Source organism: Ovis aries, chromosome 1 (genome assembly GCF_016772045.2).
Source record: "Ovis aries strain OAR_USU_Benz2616 breed Rambouillet chromosome 1, ARS-UI_Ramb_v3.0, whole genome shotgun sequence".
NCBI lineage: Eukaryota > Metazoa > Chordata > Mammalia > Artiodactyla > Bovidae > Ovis > Ovis aries.
Window position 1 is genome coordinate 192,949,710 of NC_056054.1, and position 17,795 is coordinate 192,967,504.

Here is a 17,795-nt window from a genome sequence, read left to right on the forward strand (position 1 = left end):
CACCATAGTTCAAAAGCATCTGTTCTTCGGCACTCAGCTTTCTTTATAGTCCAACTCTCACATCCATATATGACCACTAGAAAAACCATAGCTTTGACTAGGCAGACCTTTGTTGGCGAAGTAATGTCTCTTCTTTTTAATATGCTGTCTAGGTTGGTCATAACTTTTCTTCCAAGGAGCAAGCATCTTTTAATTTCATGGATGCAGTCACCATCTGCAATGATTTTGGAGCCCAAAAAAATAAGGTCTGTCACTGTTTCCACTGTTTCCCCATCTATTTCCCATGAAGTGATGGGACCAGATGCCATGATCTTAGTTTTCTGAATGTTGTTTTATGCCAACTTTTTCACTCTCCTCTTACTTTCATCAAGAGGCTCTTTAGTTCCTCTTCACTTTCTGCCATAAGGGTGGTGTCATCTGCATATCTGAGGTTATTGATATTTCTCTTGACAATCTTGATTCCAGCTTGTGCTTCATCCAGCTCAGCGTTTCTCATGATGTACCCTCATATAAGTTAAATAAGCAGGGTGACAATATACAGCCTTGACATACTCCTTTCCATAGTTGGAAGCAGTCTGTTCTATGTCCAGTTTGAACTGTTGCTTCCTGAGCTGCATACACATTTCTCGAGAGACAGGACAGGTGGTCTGATATTCCCATCTCTTTAAGAATTTTCCACAGTTTCTTGTGATCCACACAGTCAAAGGCTTTGGCATAGTCAATAAAGCTGAAGTAGGTGTTTTTCTGGAACTCTTGCTCTTTTGACCGCCACTATTATGTATCTTAAATCTCTCCCCTTCTCCAATCCCTACTGCAGTATCATGGTCAAACCACCATCAGACTTTGCCTGTACTTCTACCACAGCCTCCTAAGTAACTGATTTTCCACTTTCATTGTGTCCCTTTCAATCCATCTTCTATAACAGCAAGTGTTGCTGCATTACTTAAAACCCTTCAGTGATTCCACTGCCATCCTTAAGAATGAGTCCACATTTCTTAGAATGGGTTAACAAGACTGCATGGAAAGACCCCCAAATACCTCTTCAAATCTTTTTGTTTCACTCTCCTACTTTATTATAGTCATACTTTTTTTTTCCCAGTTCCTCCAGGTCACTAAGTTTTCCCCCTTTTCTAGTGCTTAAGCACTAGAAGATTACTTTGCCTGAAATGCTCTTCAATAATTATCCTTATGGCTTTTCTTCTCATTATTTAGGTTCAGACATAACCTATCCAGAGGTGCCATTCCCTGACCATCTTATTAAAAAAGATGTCTTTCCTATTGTTTTCAGACTCTTGCTTTCTTATCTGGTTGGTCTGCTTTGTTGTTGCCTGACTCCCTTACTAAACAGAAAACTCTGGGCAGGATCTCTTTTATGCTTACTACACAGTATTCGCAGAGATTGGTATAGGTCATCTCTATAGAAGCCTCAATGAATGTTGAATGAATAAAAGGAAGATAGTTGTTTATAATGTGATTTAACTTTTCCTTCCCGTTACTCTTTAGCATCTTCATATACTTAATGTTTGAATATTAGAACTGGAAAAATTTTAGAAATCAACTAGCCTAATGTCCTTGTTTTTTCAGAGAAGCCAACCAAAGCAAAGAGAAGGCAGGATTACCCAGCTGGTTTTTGGCAGTTCAGAGTCTAGAATCTAGTTTCTCTGACTATATTTTCACAAGAAATCTCTCCTTGGATTGAACAACTGTGGCCCTGTCTCACCTTGGTGGTTGTATTTTCTTCACAGCGGAGGTAGTTAAGAATTAATTCATTATTCAGGATTATCTGAAAATGGGTTTATCCACCCAAGTAAAATTTCTCACAATTGAGTTACCCAAACTCTGACTTTTTGTTGTTATAATTAACATACAATATTGTATTAGTTTCAGGTGTACAGCATCGTGATTCTATATTTTTATACATTATGATCACTACAATAAGGCCAGTTACCATCCACCACCATACAAAGTTGTAATATTATCGACTCTCTGCCCTATATATACATTACATCACTGTGACTCATTTATTTTATGGCTGGAGCTTTGTACCTATAAGCATGTTGAAGTAAATCTTGCTGAAGAATGATGGATTTTCCAATATTCACATACCAAGGACCCCAGACATAATCTTTACTCACTGACTCTGGTTTGTTCATATCAACATTGATTATTGTACTGTCTGAAATAGAGCCTTGCCCTCAAGAGCACGTTGAATGGATTTTCCCCAAGCCTTAACATGCTGTTCTTTTTCAGAAGTAAGGCATCAGAGGGTAGTAACCAGCTTCTTTCTGGATGTGGCCTTTGTGTCCGTTTTCTTTGATGCCAAGAGGCTTATTCCATTTCCAGCTTCCTGTCTTTGTTTCTGGCTGTAATTGCCAAAAAGCTCACACCACAGTAAATGGGTTATTACTGTAATGTAATACTCCTTGAACTGCCAGCCCTACCTGTCTTAGGAAAGTCTTTAACACTTTTGAAAAGATAGCAATTGTTGTGTTATGTGGTCCAACCAGAACGTGAATTTAAGAAGTTATAAATTAAGAACCAGGCTGAATACTTAGTTTTCTTTTCTGCACACATTCCAGAAAATTATATATGCTGATGAGATTTTCCTGAAGAATTAAAATGGAAGAGCAAACTCTACCTTATTCTTTTACCCGTTTTTCTCAATTAGTTATATAAATACAAGTAAAAATGTGATGACTTCTCAATTATTTTGAATGATGGAAAGATCACATGCTGGGTTTACACATAGTCAGAGAAGGAAATGTCAACCCACTCCAGTACTCTTGCCTGGAGAATCCCATGGATGGAGGAGCCTGGTAGGCTGCAGTCCATGGGGTCGCTAAGGGTCAGACACGACTGAAGCAACTTCACTTTCACTTTTCACTTTCATGCATTGGAGAAGGAAATGGCAGCCCACTCCAGTGTTCTTGCCTGGAGAATCCCAGGGACGGGGGAGCCTGGTGGGCTGCTGTCTATGGGGTCGCACAGAGTCGGACACGACTGAAGCGACTTAGCAGCAGCAGCAGCAGAAGAAAATACCAAGAAAAGATAAAAGTTTGGAACATATGTTGAATATTTCAGATATTTGAATATTTAATTGCAATTGAATATTTGAATATCTTGACTGTTTCAGATACTAAATATATTAGATGAATTAACACATTTAATCCCCAAAACAAGAGGACTAACAGTGCAAAGTCTTCATTCGATTTAGGGTAACCTAGATCATGGTGATCTTCATGAGAACTGACTTCATTGCCCTTGTGACGGTGGAAGCCACAATGCAGGGGGCTGAGGAATGTGTATATAAGGTATAGAAATGAATATTGCATGTGTAGGCAGCTTGTTTAAGAACTTTAATTGTGAAAGACAATAGATGTGGAGCAAAGATTTGAATGTTTATAGCTGTATTTTAGAAAATGAATAGTATAGACTTAGAAAATAAGGAGAGAAGGTTCATCTTTGTTTATAGATAAATGCACAGGACTAGATAAAGTTTAAAAATTAATCACTAGCAATAACTTTTGAAAAGAGACCTATGAAAGTATCTAATAAATAACCATGCCTTACTGTTCTTGAAATAACTACCTCCCTATCTGTACACATTATAATGTACACATAATGTTCATTCAGCATCTCATTACGGCATCATCTCAGGCTGTTCTTTTAATGTAATGCCTAAAGAGTGTAGGTTTATGAGATCTATATTAGTATTTTCCACTATTTTCATGTCATTTGCCTTCAAAAGATCATCTATTTTTAAGCCATTAATTAGTATATAAACAGATGGCACAACAACTAAGAGATCTTTTTTAGAGTCAGAGGTTTTGGTGTATATTAAATTAGAACCCCAAACGGTATGCTTCTTTGTTCATACATTAACAAAAGTTATTGCATCCAAATTTAGTTACAATAATTAAAATATCTACTGACAGCAAGGGAAAAAAGGCTACTGAGAAAAACATTTAAAATTATCATTGCCTATCCTATTAAATGAAATTTTGGAGAGTAAATGTGGCAGGTCTTAGAAAAAGAGGATATTCCAACACCCCAAGGTAAAATACTTGAGCGCAGAGCTAGACAGCTCAGGGCTAATTTTGGAACTCAGCAGTCAAAGCAAATTTTTTCTAAAGGCTATCTGAGAAAAAGCAGATTTTAAGTTTACATTCTTTTGTTTAAACTCAATATGTACAAAATAAGCTCATAAAATTTCCCTATCAAACAATGCCATAATTATGGAGCAATGTCTGCCTATCACCCATACTATGCAAAGTCATCTTGCATGCCCTTCCTGCCCTAACCTTCGCATCTTATGAATTACTAAGCTCTGTTAATTACCTTCAAAATACCACTTGAATCAGTCCTTTTCTAACTTCGGTGTAAGTAACTCTTCTCACTCTTATTCTTTATTACCTACCCTCCAACTAGTCTCATTCCTTCAGTTTTTTCTCTGTCATCCTTGCTAATCTATATCCTGTTCCTGAATGTTAATTTCCTTTTAAGACCAATGTAATCATGCATTAAAATGTTCCTGATTCCGAGGGCCCTTGGTCCCTACAGCCTACCAGATAAAATAAGTTCACCCTTAGGTCCTTTCTTCCTACCCTCTATATATTCCCCGGGTTTGTGTGAAGCTGGATTACTCTTTTTTCACTAACATTCTTTTTCTTTTTTCTATCAACCTCTGTCATTCTGTTCTTTTCTGTCTTTTAGGTCAAGATTCACTTTTTTAATTAAGCTTTTTCACGTGTTTTTTTTTTTTCCTTTGAATTCCTGTAATGTTATTTCTCCCTTACCACATTCTGTGTTATAATTGTGTATGTATCTGTCTTCTAGTCCCTTGGACTAAATACGTCTTTCTTGTATTTTCTAACATATAGGAAGGTGCATGACAGATGTTTAATTATTCTTGAACTTTGAAGTATATTGACTAATGAAACATTAGATTGTGATTCCAATATGTAATGATGGTATCCTGGGGTCAGTGTAAAAGGAGATGTAAGTAGAGGGACCAAGTGGAAAATTTGCATAGGTTCCAGTGCTTTGGACCCGTTGGATGTAAGAAAACATTACAGCTGTACTGCTCTTCCTTCATCTCTTGATCTGGGCACCAAGCAAACTTGCTGGATTGCTAATTTATTTACATATGCAGATCCCAACAGATGGGACTTGGGCTACCACAGACCCACCTATTCATATTTGGTTTACTTTGAGCTGAGTTTATTCACCCCGTATGAGGCCTTACAATATTCAAAAGATATATGGGTTAGTGATAACAAGGTCCTTCTCTCAGAAGACTGGAGTAGATTTGGCTTGAACAGCTAGCTGTCTGTGTCCAAATACTGGTTAGCAGAAAAACACAATGATATTTTATATTTCTCAGGGACATGTGGGTCCGTGGAGACAAAAATGTTAATTTCAGCAGATGTGTTGATTTTACTCAGGGAGAAGGTGTCAGAACACTGTACCAGCACCAAAAATAGCTTCTTGAATGCCTGAATTTAGAAAGATTAAAAATAAAAACATTTTAACATATTTTTCAAATGGCGGTAAAATATGCTATGCTTTACACAAGGACTTTTTCAGTGTGCTTATTTATTATTAGGATAGTTTCTTATGTAATCTAATTGATAAACATTTCTGCCAAGTTTTCATAAATTCCCAGGGATTTTTCATCTGCCTCTTTCTTCTCAAATTATTTACTGATATGGAAAGGTTTGTTTAACAGCATTTTGTTATCCACATGCATCTTAATCCATTTTTGAAAAGAATTTGGTTTTGGCTGCTATTCAGTTTCAGGAGATAAATTAAGCAAGGTGGGTGACTGAGTAGCTAGTTGGCAGCTGGGTTTTAGAGTAGTTTTGTTCTTAATCCAGTTTGCTTCAACTGCATATTACTCCAATTTCATTCTTACGTTAAAACAACAAAAATAAGGTTTTGCTAAACACTGTGAAATTAAGGGAGATGTTAGTAAAATATGAAATAATGTGACTTCTGGATATGGAATCTCATTAGACTGTTGAAAACCTATGATACCTTTTTATTATTACACAAAGATGAAAGAAATATACATTGTAATACCACATATGTTAGGTTTTACTGAGACTGAAGTCAAGTGACAAGTAGAATGAAACCATAATATAGCATACGTCATTCCTAAGGTGCCTCTAATAATTAGCATGAGGTCCATTATAGAACTGAAAATACAGGTTACCGAAAATATTGACAAACTCTGTCTCTTGGGTTATTAGCTAACCTGACAACTGATTTCTACCTTTCATCCTTATATATTGTATAACATCTGTATTGATTTTTTTTTGATCAGGTTCTTGAAGCATCTTATAAAGAATGTTATATACATACAGACTATTACAGATACCTTAGAAAATCAGAGAGCATCTTTCATAGAAGGTATGTATATCAAGTCATTTGGTGCAAAGAAACCAAATCCTCAAGCAAAATGGGAATTTATGGCTCACAGAACTGTAAAGTGCAGAGGTAGATAGGTCTGACTTTAGTTGTGCCTGAATTCTTGGCAGGGCTGTCTCCACCTTTTGACTCTGCTTCTGTCTGTGCTGGCTTCATTCTCTCCACCTGATGGTAGAGTTGGCTGCTGCTTCCTGATCTACATCATCCTTAGAGGCTTGAGATGCTAGAGAGAGAACACCCTCTGCAAAAATTCCAAGGAGGATTCTGACTTGGCCCAGTCTGGATCTTGTGCTTCTCCTTCTTAGAACAGTCACTATATATATTGGAGAGAGGGGGCAAGAATGGAGCTGGTCGACTGCAGATGTAGAACTCCGGGCAAACCTGGCTCTCATCTTAACTCCTCATCAGGGCTACATGGACCAAGAAGAGTCACTGGGGAAGAGGGAGGGCTGGTCCCCCAAAGGAAGGAACCATAGGCAGATAAAAATCTTCAGTGCACTTATTCAAACCTAAGCATATTCAGAACACTGGAGGAGGCTAATTTCATTTATTGTTTGAATTCTTTATTTTTTAAGAATTGCATATTTATTTTTTTGCCGTGCTGGGTCTTCATTGCTATGCACTGGTTTTCTCTCGTTGCTACAAGCAGGGTCACTCTTTGTTGCATTGTGCAGCCTTCTTCTTGCAGTGGCTTCTCTTACTGTGGAGCACAGTCTCTAGGTTCTCGGACTTTGGTAGTTGCAGCGTATAGGCTCAGTAGTTTCGGTTCAGGGCCTCTAGAGCACAGGGCTCAGTAGTTGTGGTGCTCGGGCTAAGTTGTTCCGGGGCATGTGGAATTTTCCTGGACCAGGGATCAAACCTGTGTCCCCTGCTTTGACAGGCGCATTTTAACCACTGGACCACCAGGAAAGCCCTGAATTCTTTATATAGAAGAAATATAGATGTAGTTTTTCTGTTTAAAAATATTTTTCATTTAAATGTAAATTTTTCTGTTTTAAAAAAACTTGCAGATTCTGAGTTAGTGAAGTCTACCTTAATGAGCTCAATTGGGTGTATAACGGTTCAGTTCAGTTCAGTTGCTCAGTCATGTCTGACTCTTTGTGACCCCATGGACTACAGTATGCCAGGCTTCCCTGTCCATCATCATTTCCCAGAGATTGCTGAAACTCATGTCCATCGAGTCAGTGATGCCATTCAACCATCTCATCCTCTGTTGTCCCCTTCTTCTCCTGCCTTCAATCTTTCCCAGCATCAGGACCTTTTCCATTGTGTCAGTTCTTCACATCAGTATTAGAGTTTCAGCTTCAGCATCAGTCCTTCCAATGAATATTCAGGGTTGATTTCCTTTAGGATGGACTGATTGGATCTCCTGCAGTCCAAGGGATTCTCAAGAGTCTTCTCCCAATACCATAGTTCAAAAACATCAGTTCTTTGGCGCTCAGCTTCCTTTATAGTCCAACTCTCACATCCATACATGACTACTCGAAAACCATAGCTTTGACTAGATGGACCTTTGTCGTCTCTGCTTTTTAATATGCTGTCTAGGTTGGTCATAGCTCTTCTTCCAAGGAGCAAGTGTCTTTTAATTTCATGGCTGCAATCACTATCTGCAGTGATTTTGGAGTCCAAAAAAAAATAGTCTCTCACTGTTTCCATTGTTTCCCCATCTATTTGCTGTGAAGTGATGGGACCAGATGCTGTGATCTTAGTTTTTTAAATGTTGAGTACAATTTGGTAACTGAGGGTAATAATTGTTAACATTTATTGAGCACTTTAGTTCTAGAAATTATTCTGAAGTTTATCTGTGTAATATCTCACTTAATCTTTAAAACAATCCTAACATGGTAACTACTGAACCTGATGCTCCAATTCTTTGGCCATGTGATGCAAAGAGCCAGCTCATTGGAAAAGACCCTGATTCTGGAAAAGATTGAAGGCAAAAGGAGAGGACAGCAGAGGATGAGATAGTTAGATAGCATCACTGATTCAATGGACATGAATTTGAGCAAACTCTGGAAGATAGTGGAGGATAGAGGAGCCTTGAAGGCTAAAGTCCATGGGGGTCACAAAGAGTCAGGCACAACCTAGCAACTGAACAACAGAAACAACTATTACTACTACTGTTTTACAAGTGAGGAAATTGAGGCACTGAGAAATGAAGTAACCTGTCCCAGGCTACACATAGTAAGCTGCGCATCCAAGATTCTGACCCAGGCAGCCTCTAGAGCCCATGTTGTTCTTAACAGATGTGCCATATTGCTGCCCAAGTTCCTGTTACACCTCCATTATCTACTGTTTGTGTTGCTGTTTGCATAGCTTTGCTTTCATTATCTTACCACATGCATAATAAAATCCCAGCTCTCTGCCATGTCCTGCAGAGCTATGCATGACCTGGCCCTTGCCTACCTCTCTAGTATCATCTATTACTATTCTACTTTGCTCACTTCTGGCTATTCCTCAGATATGAATCCCAAGTTCATTCTAACCCCAGGAACTGAACAAATTCTGTCCCCTGCGGCTGGACTGCCCTTCCTGCAGCTCACTGTCTAGTTTTCTGGCCTTCCCTGTTGGTCCAGTGGTTAAGACTCTGCACTTTCACTACAGGGGGCTTGGGTTCACACTCCCTGATTAGGGAAGTGCCACATGCCTTGTGGTGCAGCCAGAAAGAGAAAAAGCTGCATAGTACAGGATTCAATCTATGGTACTGTGGAAAAGGTAGAATTGTAGTTATAGAAAACAAACTGTCTAGCTTTCTCTTTCTTCAAGTCTCTGTCTGATGTTACCTCCTCCCCAATCATTCTATAACCCCTGTCCTAGTTTATTTTTCTTCATGGCACTTATCACTGTTGAAATTATCTACTTGTTTGTTCTTATTTTTCTCAATCCTCATTTCCACTACAATGCAAACCCCATGCGGGAAAGGATTTTGTCTCTTTTTTTCATGACATGTTGCTGGGATCTAGAGCAATGCCAGACACACAGTAGATGCTTTGTAGTTACTGAATGAATAAATTTAGTTTATCCCAAGAGTCTATGGGGTAGTAAGGCAGAAAATATTATATCCTTTTTATAGTTGAGATGGTCTCAGAAAGATGAAATAAATACCTTAAGTGCATTGGCTAATGAGTGGATGGGACTAAGGCAAGACTGAAATCCCTCCCTCTTCACTCTCAGGTCTGGACATTTTTCACTGTGCCCCCATGGTCTGCCTGATGTCATCTGTTTTTCTCTTCTCTGCCTCTAGATTGGTTATAAAGCATTTCTGAAATTACTGGCTATGTAGGTCATCACAATAACCAAACCACAGCTAAGATGGATTATAGTTTGAGAATTCTTTAATTATTGACACTAACACTTGTTTCTTGACATGATTTTTCTTCAGCTAAAACTTTGAAATATTTGTAAATCTGTGTCCTTTTCTCTCTCTCCCACTCCATATGTGGTTAGAATATTTAGCTAAACCCAAAAGTTTGCTTAACTTGAAAGAACTATTTCATTTATTCAATATGGATTTGAGGTCCACACATGTATTTACAAGCTCAGGCCTAGTGGCTGAGATGGTAAAGAATCTTCCTGCAGTGCAGGAGATGCAGGTTCAATCCCTGGGTCACGAAGGTCCCCTGGAGAAGGAAATGTCTACCCACTCCAGTATTCTTGCCTGGAAATCCCACGGATAGAGGAACCTGGCAAGCTACAGTCCACGGGGTAGCAAAGAGCCCAACAGGGCTGAAGTGACTTAGTATGCAAACTTGTATTTACTGGTAGAAGTCATTTCATCTCTCTGGGCCTCAGTTTCCTCATTGAGTAAATGAGGATAATAATAGTACCTACCTCATAAGGCTGTTCTGGTGATGAAATGAGATTATGTTAAGTGCCTGACACATAACAATGGCTCAATAAATAGCAGTTGTGAGCTGTATCACTATGTTCTATGCATTCCTTGATGTGAGAGTATATTATCGAACAAGCGAGATTTGAGCCCTTCTCCCTTAGAACTTTCAGTCTTACAGGGAAGATAGTTAAACAAATAAACACAACATATGTCAAGTACTCTAAGAGGGTGGGGGGAGAGTGTCATCCTTGGAGTTATCCTTGATACCCTCCTCTCATATCCCACATCTAATTCATCAGCAAATCACAGCACCTCTACCTGAACAAAACATCCAGAATTAGACCACATCTCACCACTCTACTGCTGACACCCAGTCCTTGATCTCCTCTCACCTGGGTTACTCTATTAGCCTCCTACTTGGTCTCCCTGCCTCCATCCTTGTCTCCTACAGTTTATTCCCTACAGGGCACCCAGGGTAATTCTGGTAAAACCTAAATCAGATCATGTCATTTGTTGTAGGGAGAATGATACCCACCCCCCTCAAAGATGTCCATGTTCTAATCCCTGAAACCTATGAATATGCTACCTCATATCACCAAGGGACTTTGCAGATATGATGAAGGACATTGAAATGCAGAGATTATTCTAGATCATTCAAGTGGTCCAAAACTAATCACATGACTGCTTAAAAGTGGATAACCTTTCCTGGCTGTGGTCAGGGAGACAAGCTTACAGAAGAATAGTCACAGAACTGTACATTACTGGCTTTAAAAATAGAGGAAGAGGAATGATATGGAGGTTGACTATACTCTTATTTTCAGAAATGTTTTCTATGTGTTGTGTTAGTCATTCAGTCGTGTCTGACTCTTTGAGACCCTGTGGACTGTAGCCTGTCAGGCTTCTCTGTCCACGGGATTCTCCAAGCAAGAATACTGGAGTAGGTTGCCATTCCCTTCTCCAGCGGATCTTCCTGACCCAGGAATCAAATCCAGGCCTCCTGCATCGTAGGCATATTCTTTACATCTGAGGCCCTAGGGAAGCCCATGTTTACTATGTGCGCAATTAAAAATGAGCTAGATGGTTCTAAATGAAATAGAACATGGAGTTTTTTTGCCTCTTCAAGGAGCTTCCCTGGTAGCTCAACAGTAAAGAATCTGCCTACAGTGCAGAAGACTTGGGTTTGATCCCTGAGTTGGAAAGATCCCCTGGAGGAGTGTGTGGCAACCCACTCCAGTATTCTTGCCTGGAGAATCCAATGAACAGAGAAGTCTGGTGGGCTGCAGTTCATAGGGTCACAGAGTTGGATATGACTGAAGCGACTTAGCCTGCATACATGCATCGGCTTCATCAGACTCCAAGTTGTGACTCATTAGTGGATCATAAGCCAATATAGTGGGTCAGAAAAGCTTTTTAAGGACTCCCTGGTGGTCCAGGGATTAGGATTCTGCATTCTTAGTGCCAAGAACCTGCATTCAGTCCCTGGTTGGGAAACTAAGATCTTGAAAGTCAAATGGCAGAGCCAAAAATAAATATATAAATAAAATAACAACAACAATAAAAAACCCAGAGAATTGGATTTGGAAAGGGTAATACTGTGTCATGCCATGTCTATTTCAATCACATATATATATATATCTATATTTCATTCACACTCATTGATCATGAGGTTAAATGGATTTCTGACCATGGATCCTGGTTTCATGAGTTTGAGAAACACTGTTTCAGGGGTCTTGTTCAAATTCTTGTTCTGCAAGCTGACTGTGTCACCCTGGGTGTGTCCATTATTGGATCTTGAAGGTTCTTATGGCTCTTCAGGACTTCCCTGGTAGCTCAGATGGTAAAGTGTCTGCCTACAATGCGGGAGACCCAGGTTCAATCCCTGGGTCGGGAAGATCTCCTGGAGAAGAAAATGGCAACCCACTGCAGTATTCTTGCCTGGAAAATCCCATGGACAGAGGAACCTGGTAGGACACACAAAGAGTCGGACACGACTGAGCAGCTTCACTTTCACTTTCATGGCTCTTTAAGATCATGACTCCTGATATAGGAGGTCCTCCCTGTTTGGTTATGTGGCCAAATGTCTTGGTGTGACCTCTAGTGAGTCAAAAGGGATGGCCCAAGGAAGCAGTTGGCAAAGCATAAGCCAGAGCAGAGCAGCTGCGGGAGGCTGATTTCAGATCCTAAAGTACCTTGTGTTTCCAAGTTCGGGAGTGGGAGGAAGGACGGGGAAGTGTGAATTGCTTATCTCCATAGTGCCACCCACCTCTGCTGCCGTCAAGAGTCAGTCGACAAGCTGCCGACGACTCTGTGGCAGTGCCCTTGCCCACCCGGGCCCCTTTCAGCTGCTAATTATGGAATCAGCTGAGGAGAACAGTGAGGGCTGGTATGTCCATCAGAAGACTGTGGGGTCTCTGCATGCCTGATGATCATCTCTGTGGAACTTGTTTGCCAGAAGTTGCCTGGCAGGTCAGCTGTTTCCTGGGTGGAAGGGAGGGCTGACTCTGGCTAATTATACGTATGTAGCAACCATGTCAGTGGTGATACACACCCTTTGGTCAGGGGCAGCATGCCACTGGTGCTAGCCCACCCATTAGTTTTGCTCTAACACGTCTTCTAATTCTCTGAGAGAGGTTAAGAAAGCTGGAGTCAGAACTGCAAGGAACAGGAGCCATGGTGGCTGGGACAAGAGGTGTTAGACAATTTCTGTTCTTTGAGTATAGCTATGTTGTGACCAATCCTATAGAAACCACAGTTCATTGAAGAGCTTACAGGAGGCTCTGAGGCCCCAGGTGAGGATAGGGTGGTTAACTCCTATACTCCTGGGTGCTGTTACTTCTCTAACAGTTTGTTCCTTATTCTTGATATTTTAGGCTTCCCTTGTGGCTCAGCTGGTAAAGAATCTGCCTGCATTGTGGGAGACCTGGTTTTGATCCCTGGGTTGGGAAGATCCACTGGAGAAGGGAAAGGCTGTGCACTCCAGTATTCTGGCCTGGAGAATTCCACGGACTGTATAGTCTGTGGGGTTGCAAAGAGTCGGACATGACCAAGCAACTTTCACTTTCTCTTGGTATTTTGCTAACTTGAAGCATCTTTTTAAATTAATTAAATTAAAAAAATTTTTTCTTTGGCTGTGTGGTGAGGCATGTTGGGTTTTAGTTCCCCAACCAGAGCTCAAACCCATGCCTCCTACACTGGGAGTTCAGAGTCTTAACCACTGGACTGCCGTGGAAGTCCCACATCATCCTTCCCAGAGCACACATATCCAGTGTTTTTTGAATGTGTAGTTTCAGATTTACAGCATTTGAGTAAGCATTTGTTTTGGTGCAAAAGCTGTTAGTAATGTTAACATTACCTTTTAAACAAGAATACTTCATTTGTAATTAGATCTGTACCTTCATATATGACAGTGTCTTCAAAGGAACTGATAAATATATAAAATTCATCAGCTCTTCCCTTCTCTTTTACTTTTTTTAAGCAACATCAACAGCAACAAGCCTCCTTGTCCTTAGGAGAGATTAAGAAATGAGATATGTAGCTTCTTATCTTTTCTAGAAAGGGACATATTTGGCTCTATTTCTACCATTGATAAAAGCTAAAAAAATATTTTTAATTTCAGTCATGGAAATAGCTTGGTTTTACCTATCAATATAACTTTAGCACATGAAGGAAGAAGATAAATTTACTTGGTTGCTTTCTACTTCCTTAGCACTTCTGCCAAGAGGCAGTTAAAGGCAAAAGACAGACATTCAGATGAAAAGTTGTAAGTGTTCTTCTGAAGGTCCTGGGTGGCCCTTGGTAGGTACAGAAAGAATCAGTGAAGCCCAAGATGTGAGTGCCCCTCGCATCAATGGCAGCAGGAAGGAGACCTGCTTTTCACTGCCATACCCCTTTGCACATATGCAAATGTTCAAAGTATTTAAATCATAAATAATAGTAACAAAACCAAAGTCCTCTAGTATTTGTGTTAAAGCTTTATTTTCCTATTTGGAGGTACTAAACTTTCTTTAAAATAACAAAAGTAAAGAAAAGAGGGTAGGTATTTTGAGGCCATTAAAAGGAAGTACCAAAATGTCCTTGTTATAATACCACATCCTCATGTGTAAGCACTTGTAAAGCCATGGTTTCAGCACTAAAGAGAGGGCTCAGGGTTACATATTACTTGGCTAACAGGTAATAGGAACAGAAATTAAGCTTAAATCTCTCTCGGAACTCAGGGAAATGTTTATCTTTTCTGAGTTACTGGTATGAGTTCTTTGGTCTGTTAATTGGAACAACATAACAGTGTGTTTTATTTTTAACCTTGTCAAAAAAAGAAAAGGAGCCTACGTTCTTAGTACAACTTTTTATTCTCTTCCCCATAGTTTTCATTTAAAAAAAAATCCTCATTTTAAATCTTATTATTTTCTTAATTTAAGAGACATGCAGGATATAAATGATTAAAATAGAGCAAATAGGTAAAATTTAAAACCCTTTCGGATTCACTTTTCTTGGAATAATAAATCTGAACACTTTTTTCCAATTATAAAAGTAATATATATATTTACAAAGAAAAGTGATAAAACATAAAGGAATAAACCAAAACAAATAATCATTGCTAATATTGGGTTTATTTCCTTCTCTGATTTTTCCCAAGAATGACTTAGAATTTTGAAGTATTCTACTGTATGGATATATTATAATTTATTTAACCTAACTATTAGTAAAAATTTAGGACGTTTCTTTTTTTTTCTCCAGAAATAACATTTCAACAAACATGCATATGAACCTATCTCCTATCCTTTTCTTAAGATAAATTCAAAAGATAAACATATTTAGTACTGTGATTATTGTTCAGTTGCTCAGTCTTGTCCAATTCTTTGCAACCCCATGGACTGCAGCACACCAGGCTTCCCTGTCCATCACCAACTCCCAGAGCTTGCCCAAACTCATGTCCATTGAGTCAGTGATGCCATCCAACCATCTCATCCTCTGTCATCCCCTTCTCCTCCTGCCTTCAGTATTTCCCAGCATCAGGGTCTTTCACAATGAGTCAGCTCTTCACATCAGGTAGCCAAAATATTGGAGCTTCAGCATCAGTCCTTACAATGGATTATTCAGGGATGATTTCCTTTAGGGTTGACTAGTTTATCTCCTTGCAGTCCAAGGGACTCTCAAGAGTCTTCTCCAACACCACAGTCCAAAAGCCTCAATTCTTCGGTGTTCAACCTTCTTTATGGTCCAACTTTCATGGCCATACATGATTACTGGAAAAACCATAGCTTTAACTATATGAACCTTTGTTGGCAAAGTAATGTCTCTGCTTTTAAATACACTGTCTAGGTTTGTGAAAGCTTTTCTTCTAAGGAGCAACCATCTCTTAATTTCACAGCAAGCACTGTGATAACTTGTGAAATGATCCTTCAGATACGTTCTGTGCTTCTACAGTATAGGAGAACCTCTATACACATAGTCTCACCAATGTTTACTTAATTTTTTCCTCCTTATATGTGTTTCCTGTTTCCTTTTTGAAGGTATCTTTCCATGAACCAGAGCTGTGTGGCATAGCCAGTTATACTTCTTTAAAGAACACATATTTTCTTATGTGTTGTGTGCGGCAGAGGGAAGCCTGCAGGGCTTGGATTTTCCCACCTCCTTGTGCAATAAGGAAAGCCCATCTCTCACAGGTGTGCTGGTCACTTACTGAATATTAAATATTGAATGGCCCTGACTATCTGCCAGGCTCTGTGCCACACAATAGGGATACAATGGCGAGCAAAACAGAAGTCTTTGCTCTTGGGAGGTTTATACTTTAATGGGTTGTTTTCTAAAACAGTCTTTTCTATCTTTACCATCTGAAAGGGAAGGAAAAGGTATATCTTTCTAATTTGCGTGCATTTGATTTCTAAATTCAGTAATTTTTTTTGTCCATTTGTATTACTTCCATTCTTAAAAATACGACCACTCTTGGTCTTTTCCTTCTTTTTCTTTTTGATGTGTCAGGGTTAGTCACATTGATCCTTTGCCTCAGTGGTAGGCATCAGTGCCCTCTTTCCTCCTTGCTGACTGGGCCCTGACTGTGTTCAGGGGCTGGGGACCAATACCAGTGGAGCTGGACTTGGTGCCCAGGGCTTTTAGGAGGAACAGGAAGCAGTGCGCCGAGCCTGGGCTCTGGCATGGAATCCCCATGAGGTCTGATGAGTACACAGATTACTCTTGCTGTGCTTCCATTTCTTCACCTATAAAGGGAAGGAGCTGGGCAGGACAATATTTTCTGGTCTATGTCTATGACTTGAGGCCAAGTCTGGGGTGGATGTTTCTCACTGGCCCAGCCTAGGTCACAATCCCTCCTCTTCTGTGTGAGGAGGGCTGAGAAAGAGAATGGCAGCCATCTTCTGGCTTTGATGGTGGCAGTTTGGCTCTGCTACGTGGAGGAGTCTCCAGATACCCAGAGCCATTCAAAGACAGAGTGACTCTATTAGTTTGCTAGGGCTGCCATAACAAAATACCACAGGCTAGGTGGCCGAAACCACAGAAGTTGTTTTCTCACCATTCTGGAGGCTGGAAGTCCAAAATCAAGGCGTTGGCAGGTGTGTCCTGAGGCCTCTCTCTTGGCCTTGCCCACAGGTGTCTTCTCCTTGTGTCCTTGCTTGATCTTTTCTCTGTGTGTCTACATCCCTGCTGCCTCTTCCTCCTCTTGTAAGGACGTCAGTCACACTAAGTGAGGGCCCCACCCTTATGAGTGCATGTGCGTTTAACTCCCTAAACACCCTATCTCCAGTTCAGTCACATTCTGAGGTACTGGAGACAGAGCTTCAACATATAAACTTCACGGGAACACAATTCAGCCTACAATGAGCAAGGAGCCCAGTTATCTTATTTAGAATAATTCTGGGAAGGGATATTGAAGGCCTGAACCAAGGTTGTAGCATTGAGGATTGGAAAGTGGGCAGAGATTCAAGAGCAAGAAAAAGTTAACAGGATCTGAGGCTCAGTTAAATGTGGTGGTTATGAAATAGGCCATAGTCAAATCAAGAAGTTAGGAAGCAAATGCTTAGAATCTTTGGTGTTTTGGAACTCTAGGGCTCATAGCTGGGCAGAGAGTAAGTCTTCTTACTATGTAATAAAGGTGGGAAGATGGGAAGAGGGTGGAAGGAAGAAGAGCAGCAGAGAGTGCAGACTGTACTGAAGTACAGACCCAACAGGGACTGTGGTAGGTCCTGTGGTTACAAAATGAGCAATAGGTAACATTTATTGAGTTTCAATTATGAAGGTTGTGCATCAGAATCATCTGGGGGACTTAAGCCCCAGCTCACCTCTGGAAAATCTGATTTAGTAAATAGGGCCCACATGTCTGCATTAAACAAACAGAACATGTCTAAAGGGAATTCTGTTATACAGCCTGGATGAATCAGGCAGTGCTGGGCACTGCTATGTGTGTCTTATTTAGGGAGGGAGCATCCAGGCTTTACAGGGCCTGATTGCAATGACTTCCCAAGGTCCATGGAAAGCCTGCCATCCCCATTCCAGGTGAAATCATCCCATTTTATCATGAGCT